Source organism: Mytilus trossulus, chromosome 7, assembly GCF_036588685.1.
Source record: "Mytilus trossulus isolate FHL-02 chromosome 7, PNRI_Mtr1.1.1.hap1, whole genome shotgun sequence".
NCBI lineage: Eukaryota > Metazoa > Mollusca > Bivalvia > Mytilida > Mytilidae > Mytilus > Mytilus trossulus.
This window is the reverse complement of record NC_086379.1, coordinates 2900677-2908412: the sequence shown is the minus strand read 5'-3', so window position 1 is coordinate 2908412 and position 7736 is coordinate 2900677.

Below are 7736 nucleotides of genomic sequence, written 5' to 3'. Positions count from 1 at the left end.
AATAAATAACTAATAATACGATATGATATAAATATGGATGAAGTATAACATTTTCATAAAAAAAAAAATATATAGTGATAATGGAAATTACATTTCAGGCACATCTATATAAAATAGTTCAATATTAAATTAATTAATGATTTTATCCCAGGGGTTCCAGTACATGTTATAATCTTTAACACTCATATTTTTTAAGGAAATATGTTTTTCTAAAATCAAATTTTCTTTGATATAGTTTTTAAGTCCCTCTATATGAGGTTTTTCCTCTCGCATCTTTGATCTGTATATAAAATACTTTACTAGTAAAATGACTTTATTTTTTATAAAATTTAGTTTATAGTTATCATAAAGACCAAACATGACTATATCTATATTAAGTGGAATTTCAATATGTGTTGTTTCAAAAATCCAGGCATTCAGATGGTGCCAAATGTCTGCTACAATATGACAGCCCCACAATAAGTGTTCTATGGTTTCTGGTTCTTCCTTGCAAAATGTACATAAATTACACTGTACACGGTTCATCTTTAAAAGTAAAGTATTAGTACCTAAAATACGGTGAATAATTCGGTATTGAAACCAACAGAGCTTGGTATTTTTTGAAATTTTAGTGACACAGTTATGGATTTTTTTCCAATCCCCTATAACTTTATTTAATATACCCTCCCATTTTCGCTCAGCTGCTATTACAACTGGTATCGCACCTAGATTTAATATATTATACATGTCTTTTGAACCTTTGTTTGATTTGAAAAAAATGTTAATATTAAAAGGTAACAGAGCTTGTTGTTGTTTTTCCCTTTCGGTGTTGATTCCCATAGATTGTAGCCATTGTTTTAATGCTACTTTAATACCATAAAATTGTAAAAATGTGGGTTTAAAAGAATATAGCTGTTCAAAATTTTGATAAGTCAATATATTTCCTTGCTCATCTAGAAGGTCATTTACAGTCCATACCCCGTTTAGTGCCCAACTTCTATAATAAACACTGACGTTATCAATTTTAATGTTCTCATTATTCCAGATAGATGAAGATATGACTTCCTCAAAATAGCGAGGATGTCGGAATCTCGACATGTTTTTCCAGGCACAAATAACTTCTTTCCAAAAAACGTTATCTAATTTTTTAGTTGTTCCAAAATAAGCCAACTCTGTAAAATTTATATTTTGTGTAGCAGTAAATAATTTGACCCACTTTGAATTTGAATTAAATAATCTTCTAACCCAGGTCAATTTTAGTCCTTGTATAAAATTTCTTAAATTAATCATTTTTAAGCCACCTCTGCAGTATTCTTGACATAAGAGCTTCCGATTTACCTTGTCAGGTTTACCATCCCAAATGAAAGCATAAATTTTACCATTGAGTTGTTGTAGTACATTTTCATCTGGACTTGGTATGGATAAGAACAGATGATTCAATTTTGATATAATTAAAGATTTTATAATAGTTATTTTCCCAAACGGAGTAAGCGACTGTTTTGACCATTTTTGTATAATACTTTCTATTTCTTGAATTCGAGGAGCATAATTTAGATTTAACATTCTATCCAAATCAACACAATCAATCAATGCTTTATTCTTGACCTTGTAAAAAGTGGGTGAATTAAATGACTGAACCTCTAGTACAATGTATCAGAGTTGGTGGCGGAGCCTTACAGTGCAATAACAAGTACCTCTCATTCTTTACCTTTCGATTGCAAGCTGTCATTGGTGGGACAGGATATAACAATAAATTTTGTTGTTGTTGAAATTATGCACTCCTTTAAAAACGAAAATTAAAGTGAATTCGAAAATTACCATTTATGCTCAAAGGGATCATATTGTGAATAACATGTGTAATAATTATGTATACTATCTATGAGTGGCCGTTCATGTCATTTGCGCGATTATATACGCGTATATAATTTTCAACGCGTATATATACGCGTATATTGTGGTTTTCAACGCGTATATTGTGGTTTTCAACGCGTATATTATCGTTTTATACGCGTATATTGTTAAAATAAACACGTTTATACTTTATTCCAATTTATTTATCATATACGCGTTAATATACGCGTTGAAAACCACAATATACGCGTATATATACGCGTTGAAAATTATATTATGAGTGGCCGTTCATGTCATTTGCGCGATTATATACGCGTATATAATTTTCAACGCGTATATATACGCGTATATTGTGGTTTTCAACGCGTATATTGTGGTTTTCAACGCGTATATTGTGGTTTTCAACGCGTATATTATCGTTTTATACGCGTATATTGTTAAAATAAACACGTTTATACTTTATTCCAATTTATTTATCATATACGCGTTAATATACGCGTTAATATACGCGTTATTTGTGTTAATATACGCGTATGAAATCATTATATACGCGTTAATAAACATTCGTTTGTCTTATTGTTTTAACCAATGAAAGCTGCGTTCTTAAACTGGTTTGCATGTGACAATTGTATAACGGTCCGTGTAACACTTATCAAATCAAAGTTTTAAAAAGTTTTGAAATTTTAGATTTTTGGAATTTTGATCCAAGTTTTAAAATATCAAAATTTCAAATTGTGTTAAAGTTTTGAAATTTTGAAATTTTAACCAAATTATTAAAATATCAAAATTCTTAATATCGTTTATAAATTTGATAGTTTAGAAATTTGATCAAACTTCTAAAATACTAAATCTAACGCGCAATTTTAATTATTTCACTTTTTGAAAGTTTGATTTTTCAAATGTTTGCTTAAAATATCAAAATAGAAAAGGGGCAATAAGAGGGATACCTGTAAAAAGCGAAAGGAAATAAAAGCGGAACGATAAGAAACAATATGAATTAAAAACATACTGATACTTAAAAGTTTATGTATGAAATAAAACGGACAGTTGTAAGCGGTGAAAAAATAATGACAAAATTAATATTTCTTCAAAGAAGATACCAGACGTACGGCTCTGATATTGACCATTTTACCTGCTGGTTTTTCTAGCACCCATATTTTTGGAGAAACAGGAGTAACAGTAAAAACTGAACAACTCGCAGTAGTTCATATAGTATGGTTATGTTGAGCATGTATATATACATTTTCTACTAAACTCTTAAGCAATAAAAAAAGCCCAATACACGATGTATTACTTCTTTTGATTTCATTTTTTTTTCTGTTTTGCTTTACGACTTCTTACTTTCTGCAATCATGTTGGCTAAAGAATATGTCATTTCATGTACAGAATGAACGATCATCTTAAACGTTTTTATCTATTCTTTGTAAGTTGTTTGCCCTAAATATTCAGCTTTAAGCGTTCTGTAAGAAGGTTGGTCAAGAAAAGCGCTTCATGATACTGAATGCACGGTGTCCTAATTAAGGTTGTGCTAGTCCACAACGTGGGAGGTTTTTAATATAATCTTATTTACGCTGAAATTAAGACGGTACTAAGATCCAATATCACAAAATTGGAGCCAAGATATTGTTACAAGGTATCTACAACAACTCATCATAGATTGATACCAGGTTATAAATTTTGCCGCTTTTTGCGCCAGACGCGCGTTTCGTCTACAAAAGACTTATCATTGACACTCGAACCAAATTAAGTTAAAAAGGCAAATAAAGTCAAATGAAATTGAAAAGGCCAAATAAAGTAAACTTTTAAATCCAACGTATAGCTCTGGTTTTGTAAAAGTTGAAACCTTTCATATCATATATAAATGTATACCATAAACATTATTTTCACGAGCATTTATATTTATGTAATAGTTACCGCTGTACTACATTTAGCACCCAACCGTTTCATTCATGTTTATGTAATATTTGCCGCTGTACTACATTAAGCACCCATCTATCCAGTTGTAGGTGTTGGTATTTTGAAAGTTGAAAATTGTTTTCAAAGTTTATATCAGCGATAAATAGTAATCTTCTGGGAAACCAATATTTAGATAGTCACTATTTTTTTACTTGATACTACCACTAGGGGCTTCGATAATGGTACATTAAAATTATTATGATCCTCAATTTGATGATATAATATTCTGTGCCAGCAGAGGACAAAAGAAAAATTCTCCATGCCTTTAATGTTAGATATGAACCAGATAAGTTGATTAATAGCGATGAAAAACTTTAAAACAAGTTAGCGCTTCAACACATTTAAAAAATAAAACTTTCAAAAAGTGAAATTATCAAAATTGCACGTTATGTTTAGTATTTTAAAAGTTTGATCAAGTTTCTCAACTATCAAATTTATAAACGATATTTAGCATTTTGATATTTTAATAATTTGGTTAAAATTTCAAAATTTCAAAACTTTAACACAATTTGAAATTTTGATATTTTAAAACTTGGATCAAAATTCCAAAAATCTAAAATTTCAAAACTTTTTAAAGCTTTGATTTGATAAGTGTTACACGGACCGTTATACAATTGTCACATGCAAACCAGTTTAAGAACGCAGCTTTCATTGGTTAAAACAATAAGACAAACGAATGTTTATTAACGCGTATATAATGATTTCATACGCGTATATTAACACAAATAACGCGTATATTAACGCGTATATTAACGCGTATATTAACGCGTATATTTATGCAAATAACGCGTATATTAACGCGTATATGATAAATAAATTGGAATAAAGTATAAACGTGTTTATTTTAACAATATACGCGTATAAAACGATAATATACGCGTTGAAAACCACAATATACGCGTTGAAAACCACAATATACGCGTATATATACGCGTTGAAAATTATATACGCGTATATAATCGCGCAAATGACATGAACGGCCACTCATAATATAATTTTCAACGCGTATATATACGCGTATATTGTGGTTTTCAACGCGTATATTAACGCGTATATGATAAATAAATTGGAATAAAGTATAAACGTGTTTATTTTAACAATATACGCGTATAAAACGATAATATACGCGTTGAAAACCACAATATACGCGTTGAAAACCACAATATACGCGTTGAAAACCACAATATACGCGTATATATACGCGTTGAAAATTATATACGCGTATATAATCGCGCAAATGACATGAACGGCCACTCATAACTATCTATCAGTATCACCATCAATGCTGCGTTGTCAAAATACTAATTGATTGAGGATTACTTTTTAGAATCAAAACGGCTAAGATTTGTGTAATGCTGAGTTCACACGTACTTCGAATTCGATTCGCATTAACTAATTCGAATTAGTTGAATTCGCATTCGGAACTTTTTACGTCCTAACGTCAATCCTAATATGAATTACAATGCGAGTCAAATTCGCTTTACTGTCCATGCAAACGACGTTAACATTTAATTCGCATTGACGAAAGCGTCTTTTTGATGCGAATTGGATAAATCTAATTAGCTAATTCGAATCAATTCGAATTAAAAAAGAAAAGGGTGTGAACGCGATTAGCGAATTCGATTTGAATTCAATTCGAATTAAATGCCCTTGTGAACGAGACATAATGCCATATAATCCCTTTCCTTACACACTTAAAATGCTGAAAAGTGATCTTATTGCATGACTCAATGGGTGTCTATTTAAAAAAAATGTGTTCGATGACCAGGCCCGACTAGAAAAAAGGAAAAAAAGGGATAAAACGCAGTTTTTGGCTTAAATCTCTAAAACTAAAGCAGTTAGTGCAGATCGGACTATTGGTGAAAATGTTATCAGATTAATTTCTATTTGTCCTGAAATTTGCAGATGAATCGAACAACCTGTTGTTGGGTTGATGCCCCTGAATTGGTAGTTTTAAGGAAACTATTCAGTTTTTGGTTATTATATTGAATATTATAGTAGTTATAATGACCCATTGGTCTCTGGCTTAGTTTAAATCAAGAATCAAAAGAAATTATTCCCTGATCATTGAAATAGCTATGCAATGAGTGCTTTATTTAATATTCAATGCATTAGATATGGAAATAATTTCAGAAATAATTTTATGATACAACAGACACAAAGGATTCTGGCGCTTGTAGTCATGGCATCGCAATCAAGCGGTAGCTGCAAGTTTACATGTATGACGATTTTTTACTCGATTTTTTTTTTGAGTCAAGCTTGTAGCAATAAGTTTGATACTCTGTTCTACCTTTCTTTTATTTGTTTTTTTCTTGGGATTTTTACGTGTTCTATGGCTACATCTGATTATAACCCATTATTGTTTTTGCAAAATGTCTGCTCCAAGTTAGGAATGTGGCATAACTGTATCACCATGAATGCTGCGTTGTCAAAATACTTATTGATTGAGGATTACTTTTTAGAATCAACACGGCTAAGATTTGTGTAATGCTGAGTTCACACGTAATTCGAATTCGATTCGCATTAACTAATTCGAATATTAGTTGAATTCGCATTCGGAACTTTTTACGTCCTAACGTCAATCCTAATATGAATTACAATGGAGTCAAATTCGCTTTACTGTCCATGCAAACGACGTTAACATTTAATTCTAATGCAATTTGGATGTAACATTTTTTTTCATTGGCTAACAAGTGCCGTCAAATCCACAATTGACCAGGCGTAACTAAGGAGAGACCCGCCATTTTGAATTGATGAATCAACAAATGTTCGATTACTACTATATAATCAAAAATAAAACAACACCTACCTCGAATTTGCCGTTTTAATGTAATTTTATCCAAATTTGAAGCGTACAGGTAACGAAATAACCTCCAGTTTGTAAGTTTTCGTTTGTATGACGTCACGTTTAGCCATGATGTCTTTGTGCCAAAATTATTCACGAAGTTTCGCGGATTTTTTTTTATTTGACAAATTTAGACATTTTTTCAAGTTTTATCGTATTTTTTTCTTTTCGTAATGCATTAGAATCGGAATAACAGTACTGTAGTTGAAGAGTTGCCACCGTCAATTTTGATTTGACGGTGGCAACTCTTCAACTACAGTACTGTTATTCCTTAATTCGCATTGACGAAAGCGTCTTTTTGATGCGAATTGGATAAATTTAATTAGCTTATTCGAATCATTAAAAAAGAAAAGTGTGTGAACGCGATTAGCGAATTCGATTCGCATTCGATTTGAATTCAATTCGAATTAAATGCCCTTGTGAACGAGACATAATGCCATATAATCCCTTTCCTTACACACTTAAAATGCTGAAAAGTGATCTTATTGCATGACTCAATGGGTGTCTATTTAAAAAAGTGTGTTCGATGACCAGGCCCGACTAGAAAAAAAAAAAAAAAAAGGGATAAAACGCAGTTTTTGGCTTAAATCTCTAAAACTAAAGCAGTAAGTGCAGATCGGACTATTGGTGAAAATGTTATCAGATTAATTTCTATTTGTCCTGAAATTTGCAGATGAATCGAACAACCTGTTGTTGGGTTGATGCCCCTGAATTGGTAGTTTTAAGGAAACTATTCAGTTTTTGGTTATTATATTGAATATTATAGTAGTTATAATGACCCAATGGTCTCTGGCTTAGTTTAAATCAAGAATCAAAAGAAATTATTCCCTGATCATTGAAATAGCTATGCAATGAGTGCTTTATTTAATATTCAATGCATTAGATACGGAAATAATTTCAGAAATGATTTTATGATACAACTGACACAAAGGATTCAGGCGCTTGTAGTCATGGCATCGCAATCAAGCGGTAGCTGCAAGTTTACATGAATGACGATTTTTTACTCGATTTTTTTTTTGAGTCAAGCTTGTAGCAATAAGTTTGATACTCTGTTCTGCCTTTCTTTTATTTGTTTTTTTCTTGGGATTTTTACGTGTTCTATGGC